Source organism: Gavialis gangeticus, unplaced genomic scaffold, assembly GCF_001723915.1.
Source record: "Gavialis gangeticus isolate Ggan-Ray unplaced genomic scaffold, GavGan_comp1, whole genome shotgun sequence".
NCBI classification, from domain to species: domain Eukaryota; kingdom Metazoa; phylum Chordata; order Crocodylia; family Gavialidae; genus Gavialis; species Gavialis gangeticus.
The window spans coordinates 170,383,877-170,393,252 of record NW_017729032.1 but is presented as its reverse complement, the minus strand read 5'-3'; positions in this window follow the sequence as shown (position 1 = coordinate 170,393,252).

Here is a 9,376-nt window from a genome sequence, read left to right as displayed (position 1 = left end):
TCTTGGCAACAAGAGATGATCTGGGCCTACTAGGGGTAAGGCCACTTTTGATCTTGTGCTGACCAAAAGGGAGGATATCGTAAGTGACCTGAGGATTGGTGGTACTCTGGGAGACAGTGATCACAACCTGATCAGGTTCACCATCCATCAGAGGACTGGAAGATCAGTCAGCAGAACAGAAGTCCTAGGTTTCAGAAAGGCAGACTTTGGCAAACTCAAGAGGCTAGTTGGAGATGCCCTTCACAACCAGCTACTGGACAATTTGGGAGCTCAGAAACAGCGGTGCTTCCTTAGGAAGGCAATTCTCACTGCTAAAAAACAGGCCATCCCCACGTGGACAAAAAGCAGGAAAAGAGTCAAGAGACCTGCTTGGCTCAACAGGAATATTAGGGAGCTATTGAAAAAGAAAAAAGCATACAAGCAATGGAAGAATGGTTCACCACTCAGAGAGAAATACATCTATTTTGCCAGGGTCTACAGATAGGAGACATAGAAAACCAAGGCAAGCATGGAGATCAAGCTGGCAACTGGAATAAAGAACAACAAGAAGTCATTCTATAGATACATAGAGAGCAATAAAAATTTTTTAAAAATCGAGCTACACTGCAGGACCCCCTACTGAATACCCAGGGGGAGCCCACAGTCAATCCCAGTGAAAAGGCAGAATACCTAAATACATATTTCACATCACTATTCTTGAAATCAAACAGGGGCTGTTCACCTGACCAGAGGCCCAGGGAATACAGGGAACACAACATACTACATGAAATCAGTCCCGACCAGTTGTGAGGGATCTCTTACAACACTTGGATGTTTTCAAGTCTGCTGGGCCAGATGACCCGCATCCAAGAGTCCTGAAACAACTGGCTGGCCACTGACAGTGGCACCACTGAAAAGGTTGTTTGAAGAGTTGTGGAACTCGGGAGTGGTCCCAGATGACTGGAAGAGGGCCATCATGGTGCCCATCTTTAACAAAGAGAAGAGGGATGACCCTGTAAACTACAGACCGGTCAGTCTGACTTCAGTCCTGAGTAAACTTTTTGAAAAATTGGTTAAGGAGGTCATCAGTTACAAGCTGGTAACTGATAGGGTGTTAAGAAGCAATCAGCATGGCTTTGTTGAGGGTCGATCATGCCTGACAAACCTAGTGTCATTCTATGACTGGGTAATTAACCATCTAGATGAGGGACATGAGGTTGATGTCATTTACTTAGACTTCAGTAAAGCTTTTGATTCTGTTTCCTGTGGGATTCTTTTAACCAAGTTGAAGGGTACTAGGCTGGACCAATCTACAGTGAGGTGGGTGGACAACTGGCTTAGAGGCCACTTTCAGAGAGATGTAATTGATGGGATGGCCTCATCCTGAAGGGCCGTCTCCAGTGGTATCCCCCAGGGATTGGTGCTTGGACCTTTGCTATTCAACATATTTATTAATGACTTGGATGAGGGGGTGGAGAACTCAATGATTAAGTCTTCAGATTATACTAAGTGGCGGGGAAATATGGGCACATCAGAGGATAGGGTAAAGATCCAGAATGACCTTGACAGATTGGATTTATGGGTAGAATGGAATCAGATAAGGTTTAATAGGGAGAATTGCAGGGTTTTTCATCTGGGTAGGAAGAACCTTCACCATAACTACACGACGGGTAGTGGTCCACTGGCTGGCACAGCATCTGAGCAAGACCTGTGGGTCACGATCAACCGGAAAATGAACATGAGCCAACAGTGTGGCGAGTTTGCCAGAAGGGCAAATAGAACTCTGGCATGCATCAGCTGATGTGCTGCCAAAAGATCCAGGGAAGTACTTCCTCTCTATTTGGCGTTGGTGAGGCCACAGCTGGAGTATTGCGTACAGTTCTGGGCACTGCACTTCAAGAAGGATGTGGATAAGATGAAGAGAGTACAAAGAAGGGCCACTTGTATGATTAAGGGCATGGAGGAGAGAACCTATTAGGAGACGCTCCAGGAATTGGGCCTGTTCAGTCTGAATAAGAGAAGGCTGAGAGGTGACCTGATAGCTGCCTACAAGTACCACAGGGATAAACATCAAGATCTAGGGGAGAAACTCTTCAGGAAGGCACCTCAAGGAAGGATGAGGACCAATGAGTATAAGCTAATAGAGGGTAAAGTCAGGCTGGACATAAGAAAAAACTTTTTCTCTGTGAGGGTCACTAGAGTCTGAAACACTCCCACAAGAGGTGGTGCAGTCATCATCCTTGGAAATGTTCAAGATGAGGCTGGACATGCACCTTGTTGAGCTCTTCTGAGCCTAATAGCTTCCTGCCCATGGCAGGGGACTTGACTTGATGATCTCACATATCCCTTCCAGTCCTTTGATTCTATGATTCTTAGGGTGAAGTTACTCATTACAATTAGATCATATTAAGGGCACTTAAAATGCAATCATCTGCATTTTAAGCTCATTAGCAAGTGGTAAGTACCCTAGGCATCTTAAAGTTACCCCACTTCCAGAGAGGATTATCTTTGAACCATGCTACCCAGCTTAAGTAACCATAACTTCTGGCTGCTCCACTGACATAAAACAATGTATTATTAGTTTTTCAGCATTCCAGGATGCACTGTCCCCAGCCCTTTCCACATCTACTTCATGGACAAACCTTCCTCCCTTCTGAATTCTATTGCCTGGCTGCTGGTATTGTCCCCAAGCGAACACTCCCACATACCCCACCACACACAGCACCACACTGCCCAGCTAGTTTCAAGGACACCAGGAGACCTGAACCTGGCCAAAAGACTTGAGAGGGGCTTATGGTTTCCCTCCCTGGCCACTTGCATTCCTATGATGGTCAGGGGAGGAAGAACTGCCCAGTGTGGACCCACAGAGACAGTCGAGTGAGGCAGGATCATGAAATTGTTGTTAACTATAGCATGAATTTCACATAGAGTATCTTTCCCTTAGCTTTTCTATCTTCTAAATCAATGACCTAAGTCAATCAGAAGGTTTTTGCTAGGAAAATAAAAGAATGCATTTTTCTGAGAGGAAAAGTGTTGGGAGCAAATTCACATCTGGATCATGGAACTCTGTTACATAGGTCATACCTGACTCACCCTCTGCAGAGTGATGTAAGCTACCTGCAGAGGCCCTGGAATAGAGTGTCATGTGCACACCCACGTGCTGAGTGCAGCGCCTGAGTGAATGCGGTGCACTACCTATATAAAAGGGGGCTCTGATTGACAGGTCAGTGTGTGTGAGACTGTGGGTGTGCAGTGTGGCTGGACTGAGAACTTGACTGAGAGGTATGTGTGCATTTTTGGGGTGTGGAGAGGCTCTGAGAGATTGGAGGAGGGTGTCTGGTGAGGGAAATGGTGGTTGTGCTGCTAGAGACAGAGACTGGAGTGAGAGCTGGGATAGAGTGACTGGTTTCTGTGGCCAGTGCACAGTGGAGGTACACTGTGCTAGATTTCAGTGATCTGTGAGGCTCCATTGATTTCCTCCCCCCATTGTGGTAAACCTTCACTGGAGGTAAATAGGGTTGGCTCCCCAGGTTTCTTTCCCTCTGGGTCTGTGTATCACAGACCCAGCAGCCCTCTACTTCCCATTTTAAGTCTCACCTATTCCTTTTTTCCCTCACTCTTGTCCTGGTTGTGGGTTACTTCTCCTTGTTTGTGAGGGGAAGGTAAGCCCTACTGAGCAGTTGTCTGAGGAGCAGACCACGCTCGGGAGACCAGAGGCAGGGACACGAGCCTAATAAAGTTTCCCCTCACCCTTAATAAAGTCTACCCCATCCTTGAGTAAGTATTATATTGTTGTATTGGTAAGGGCCATTGTGGGAATCAGGTGTGCATATGTGTTGCTTACTTACCTGTAGTTTGTTGCAATTTAATAAACCATTTAATTCTTATACCTTTAGCAGTTCTCTCAGTGATTATTAATTAAAACTGGTGATAGATACGGACAGGGCGTAGACCCACCATATCTTTCTGGGGAGAGATCCAAGAGGAAGCAGCTGTTTGGGCCTCCTTTATAATTTGGTTTAAAAGAGTGATCTTTCTCCTCCAGAAAGAGCACAACATTAAAAATACAAATACAATATCCCCTTTCTCCTTTCCATCCAGAAATGTCTCCCCAAAACAAACAGTGAAACATACATAATAGGCAAATATGTAATTGAAAAAAAAAGTAGATGTGCTTGTCATAGGATGAAAACATTAATGTAGTATCAATCTTAAGAAAAATGAGTTGTATAATCCTGATTGATTTGCTGTAAGGAATGGATGGATATGAAAAAAAATGGTCAAGAAAGATTTCAATTTCCCCTTGAGAAATTTTCAGCCTGATCCAAGTCTGTGACTGACTCAAACAAAGTGAAGCAGGATGTTATAGTACAGTATCTGCAGATCCAAGAAAGGAAGTGGCTTTGTATTTGAAAGGACCCAATCCATTCAGCAGAAGGATTTCAACAACGAATCCCAATGGATTCTCTTCTCAGATTTTCTGCCTAACATCCAAAAAACCTAGTGCTATTCTATGTGCATATGCATGTTTGAAACCTAAGTTACTTCTTATTTGCATCTTAAAGATATATGAATTACTGGTGAAACCAAATCAGTTGAGTGTCATCAAGTTTAATAATTTACCACTGCTGAAATTAACAAATTGACTCTGACTTGTGTATCTATTTCACACCATATGCCTTTCTATTCTAATGTTTCAGCATATTGCTTTAGTAAATAAATTAATTACACCATCATGAAGAAACGCACATGGAATTTGCCTTATCACAAAGCAGAATGTATCTCAGTAGGTGACCCAAATGCATGAGCAGCGTAACTGTGGGGAACTTCTTCGAAAGCCACCGTATTTGATGCAACAGTAATTAGACAAGCCTTGGCAAGAGCTCATGGTTCTGCACTTTTAAATAAAACTTGATATTTATTAAAATGCTTTGGACAAATATTAAACTTTTGTTGCCCGATATTCAGCATTGTTCCACCAGCCTTGAAATAAAAATGGCAGAAACTGAAGAAGTTCCCATAGCAATGGCAAAGAGGATAGAACTATTTTTCTTTTTGTAGAGGAAGAACAACACTATCACATAGGTCTGCTAAATTAGAAAACTGTCCCTAATTATACTAGGTCTATTGCATCTTGCCCTCATACTCAGGCAAGCAAGACCTCAATTTCATTCAGAAGTCTTGGCCATCTTACTAGTTTTAAAAGTACAGTCCATATATCTAGAAATTAAGACATGGTTCCCACTCAGAGTAGAAAATTAGTGACTTATGTACCCACAGAACAGCCAGGGCAGAAACTGTAACATTCATGTTAAAATCTACTGTTGCAGAGATGGCAGTCACTATTGGTTTATAGTTGCTCAGCTGTTCATTAGGAATGTGATGGGTTTCAGCACAAATGATGGATAGCTAAAACAATTTCCCTCCTTGTAGATTTTCCCTGAAATTATTGCCTGTGGAGATGAGGTTGATCTCCCTATAGGAAGATCTGCAGTTCTGCTTACAAGCTCTGGGTCTCCTCTAGAGGCTGTTTTCTTCTTGCAATGAATTCTTGCAATGACTCTAGGGCTTTCCTTTTGGGGCTGGTTTCATTAGCTTGTTTCACTAGCTCTCAAGAATTCCTATTAAACGGAGGTTTCCTTGCATAGAGAAATGACATATGGTTATAGACTGAGTTAAAACAAAGGGTCCTGGTGGGGAGGTCTTAGCCTTCCGATCCACCATCTTTTCCTCCCCTTACTATGGGGTATACCCAGACCCATGTAGCTGCCTTCATAAATGTGAATTGCTAATCAAGAAATTAGAATAATTCTGATGTTAACAGTTCTGATTTTCTCAGGAAGAAGTATTTACCTTGGAATGACTTGTCTACAGAAGGATATTATGCAGTGGGGTAGCTAAAGCCTTGTGGCCATGTCAGTGTGGCAAACTGTGACTTGCTGCTTACCCCTGTTTTAAAAAAGTGGTAATGTCAATATTGTCAAGCATTAGATGATTCAAATCAGGGTAAATGGCAACGGTATAAAGTCTTCATTTATATTAGTGTAATTTGGCTACAATGGCACTTACACAGATTCAGCTACATCATTGTAGGAAATCTAATGTTAAATCATCTCCAGCAAGAAGTGACACCAGCTGCCCACCCCATCCCCCAAACCCAGAAAGGTGACCAGAGTACTCGCAACTGTAGCCCCAACCCTCCCACCCTTAGAAGCTGCCTAGAGACTTCTTCACAGCCCACCCCACCCAAGCAGGGATCCTGCTCCAAGCTTTCTACCCCGTCACAGATCCTGTGGCCATGCTCCCAACCTCCCATTGCTCCACAGACCCTTGGAGCTTGCCTGTCCCCCTACGCCTATACATGCTACAACTTCATGAAGTGTTAAGCAAGCTTTGGAAATGAGCATTTGGAAGTAGGTGACCTGAAAAATAAGCAGTTGTAAGAATAAGAGTTCACTGAGAAAGCAGTAATATCTGTTTACAGCTGTTTACCTACATTTAACTCCATCCTCTGTTAATCGATCATAAAGAGTAAAGGAGCCAAAGAGGAAAAAAAAAAATGCTAGAAATTGCAAATTCAGAGGAAATCCTGAGGATTCATGATAGAGCAGTGAGGCATGTTTTTGTGGTAGCAGTAAGTATGTCATTTAATCTCTGTGTGTCTTCTTGTGAGGCAGTGGTTTTTATAGTTAAAAAAAATGTTATAGGCAGTTTTAAAGAAGACTAATCCAGTCACCTCTATTTCCATTGTGGTTCAGTAGGATAGGGAAATGACTGTTTGGTTTGAGTCCAACTCAAAACACTCATTCAAACCAGTTATTAGATTTTGGTTTGATTCCAGTTCTACTCCCAGTTAGAGCAGGGGGCAGTGGAACAGGCATCCAGGGAGGATGGGAACTCTCCAGCACTGGAGGTATTGAAGAAAATGTTGGCCAGCCACTGGTTGGGGATGTACCAATGTTCCTCCTGAGACTCAACCCTGGAGGGTCCTGGCTATAGGGTGTTGGCCTTCTGGTTCAGAGTCATACCGATGCTGCATTTTGGGCAGGAATGAATTTTCTCCTGGTTAGATTGGTACATTTGGGAGGGAGAACAGCAGCTGCCTTCCTTTGCAGTAGGGGCATGGCCTCTGCCTGGGATCTCACAGCAGCTGCTGGAGGGGCTGCACTAAAATAAGTCCCACAGGCAGTGCCAGTTGGCACCTGGCTTGTATTGCCCCCAGGCTCCTGCCCCCATGTTTCAAGGCTCTGGTAGGGCTTGACCGAATTTTCTTTAGGGTGGGCAGGTCAGGAGTGAAGGGCACTGGCAGGGCTGGTGAGGTTGTGGCTTGGGAATGGCATGGGCAGGGAAAGGGCAGTGGCATGTCAGGGCTGCTCAGTGCCACAAAGCAGTGAGGGGGACAGCCACATCCTGGTGCACAGACACAGGGGGAGCTGCTGCTGGGAGGAACCGAGTGGAGGGTAGGCAGGGGCTGCAGGTCAGAAGTGAGGGGCACCAGCAGGACTGTAGGGGCTGTGGCTTGGGAATGAGGGGCACCAGCATATTAGAGCTGCTCAGCACCATAAAGCAGCAGAGGGGACAGCTGCAGCTGGATCCCATGTCCTGGTGAGTGAAAGGAGCAGGGGGAACTCTGATTTTCCATGATAAAAAACCCCAAATCAACCCCCAAAATCTATAGGTAGTTAGAATTCATTTACTATAATGATTGAGGCACTGGTAGGCTTCCAAACTGCTTTAACATTGTAAATATACCAATAAAACTGTGTTCAACTGATACATACATATACATATGTATATCTATAGATATAAAATGCCATTTTTATCTATCTATCTAGATAGATCTATCTATATTAAACTTTTGTTGCCCGATATTCAGCATTGTTCCACCAGCCTTGAAATAAAAATGGCAGAAACTGAAGAAGTTCCCATAGCAATGGCATTAGATATATCTATCTAGATAGATCTATCTATATTAAACTTTTGTTGCCCGATATTCAGCATTGTTCCACCAGCCTTGAAATAAAAATGGCAGAAACTGAAGAAGTTCCCATAGCAATGGCATTAGATATATCTATCTAGATAGATATAAAATGGCATTTTAGATACATAGATATAAAATGGCATTTCATTGTAATGACGGAAAAAAAACACAGGTTTTGGATTTTTTTAAATTAGAGAATTTTGGATTTTTTTAAAGAGAGAAAACTAGCATTCTGGCTGATCATTAGCATGTGTAATTTCACCCTGAGGCTTTTAAAAGCAGTCCTATATAAAACTCGATGATAAGAGGAAGCCTTTTGTGCACTTTTAAATATTTATTACGATACTAAAAAAAAATAAAACTCTGGATTTGTATGAAGCCTGGCGTTGTGGACCTAAAACTCTGAGACCTTTCTACCCTATAATACTGACATTAACAATTTTACTTATTGTTAATACCAGCATAAGATCACTTGTGCTAGTACAAACTATACCCTAGTGGCCTCTGGTGTTTTCACTGTCATATCACCTTGACCTAGGCCTTGTCTACACTGATGAGCATTTGCTAGTATAGCTCTACTGGCAGAATTATCAACAAATTACCCTAATGGAGATACAATTTTATTGGCAAAAGAAGTCTCTTGTCAGTATAGTTTTATTTCAGGGGTGTTAAACTCAGTCAGTTCTATGGGCTGAATGAATAGCAGGGAGCCAGTCTCAGGGCTGGATCAGGCCTACAGACTAGACCCACCCGCTGGATCCAATGTGTGGGGCCAGTCTGACATGGGTGACGTGACCCTGTGTGCTCCTAACATTATGTGTGCTAGCTGGTCTGGAGCGCGTGCTGTATATGATGTTGGGGGCTGGTCGAGGACAGCACCTGTGACTGGCCTTGCGCACTGTGTCAGGCACATAACGTGGGTCTATGGGCTGTTTTGGACTGGGTTTAGATCCACTCTGCCACATACAGCATATACCCTAGCTCCAGCCCTGCACGCTGTGAGCTACCTGCACCAGAGCAGCTCCCTCACCACAACAGTCCATACAGGTCTCAACTCCGAGTGGTGCACAGAGCTAGGGCGACCACCTTTTCAAAATGAGTGGAGCCCATGGGAAATGGGAGCAGAGGTGGGCCACCCACTATGGGCTTGCGGATCCCTGTCCTGCTGCCCTCCACCCAGGAGCCCTGCACCAGCCACGCTGCCACAGCAAGGTGCCCCCTTCCCGCCCAGCAGCAGCGGGTGGCACAACTCCATGCAGTCACCCCCACTGCCATTGGGCAAGAAGAGGGCAACTTGCCATGGCTATGCAGCAAGCATGGGGCTTCTGGGGGGAAGGTGGCAGGGCAGTGAGCCATGAGCTTGCAGCAGGCAGCCTGCATCTTATAGTTTCATAGTTTCTAGGGTCGGAAGGGACC